The following is a 1,463-nucleotide window of genomic DNA, read 5'->3' on the forward strand; positions in this document are numbered from 1 at the left end:
AATTCCTGTAGCTTGTTCATTGTGTAATAGTTCTGTAATCTGATACTGGGAAGAGCTTCTATTACCTACGTTATCTAATATTACAAGGGGTGCAGATAGAAGTTATATTTTTGCATGTTTGGCTCCCAGAAAGCACTCTGCAACCACGCTATGTCACACACGCATGGCTGCAGAGGACTTCTAAAGTCACCAATCATGCAAGAAATTAATCATCAGATGAGGTATCAGATGAAGGTGCTCCACTTTAGAGCATCTTAAGGAATTTGTGTTCCATAGGGTTAATTTGTCATACTCAGGGCTGGCTGTCAACAGGAAGGGTAGGGGGAGATAGGGAGCAAGCTGCCAGCTGGGGTTTGCCTGGCCTGAGCTGGAATGTGGGTGAATTAGAGGCCCCCAGTCTCATGGCTCCCCTCCGCAGCTCAGGCTGTCAAACCCCAGCTGGCAGCTCACTCCTGTTCCCTACTTCTTTTCTGCTGGGAACCTCATTGCTGGGAGGATGTGGTGGGGATGAGGGACAGGGATAACCCCTTGGCTGCAGGCAGGCCTTACTTCCCCATCCCCCGCCAATTCAATAGGTGAACAACCGTTGGGTTGTGGGGGTGCTGTAACTCGTGGCACTCTATGTAAAGTGCCATGAGTTAGTGGGGCCTGCATGTCAGTCAGTGCCCAAAGATTAAATTATATTAATGGCAAAATTCTAAACTTTAGTATTTTTTTTTAACAGAGACAAAACAGTTATTTTTTCATAAACTTATTCTCACAAATGGCTGACAATTTTTGGTGATACTTCTCACTTCCCCAGAATAAGCCAGAGGCAGACTGGTCTCTCCCCAGAACTTCTTCCCATAAAGTAAGAAAGAGAACTGGGTCGAAGGATGAGGGAAAACTTGAAAGTAAAGGCTCATGATGAAGTAGTATTAATTTAGGGTATCGTTGTACATTACCAACTTGGAAGAAACACGAGGAGATTGAATCAGACACAAATATTAGCAGAGAGCAGTAAAGCAAAGTGCTGCCTACAGTGCAAAGGGCATCTAGGGACATTCGGGGAGGTTAGAACAAGTTTTAATGGTCACTTGATCTAAGTCAGGATGAGGGAGACTAATGAGGGGGTTGAAAGGATTGTGGGGGGGGGGCTAGCAGGGTCCATGGAGAAGATTGAGGGATGGGGAGGCTGGTGGGGTCTCTGGAGGGATTGAGTGGCTAGCAGAGTTCTCAGGGGGATTGCAGGAGGAAGTAGAGTCTGGAGAGGGGAATCAGGAGGATCATGAGGCAAGCTGGGTCTGTAGGTTTCATAGTAGCTAGGGTCAGGAGGGACCTGAACAGATCATCTAGCCTGACCTCCTGCCACAGGCAGAAATGAATGCTGGGTTCACAAGACCCCAGACAGGTGAACATCCAACCTCCTCTTGAATTTGCCCAAGGTACGGGTGAATTGTTTAAAGCTGTTCAGAAGTTCCTCT

The sequence above is a fragment of the Gavialis gangeticus genome, unplaced genomic scaffold, assembly GCF_001723915.1.
Source record: "Gavialis gangeticus isolate Ggan-Ray unplaced genomic scaffold, GavGan_comp1, whole genome shotgun sequence".
NCBI classification, from domain to species: Eukaryota; Metazoa; Chordata; order Crocodylia; family Gavialidae; genus Gavialis; species Gavialis gangeticus.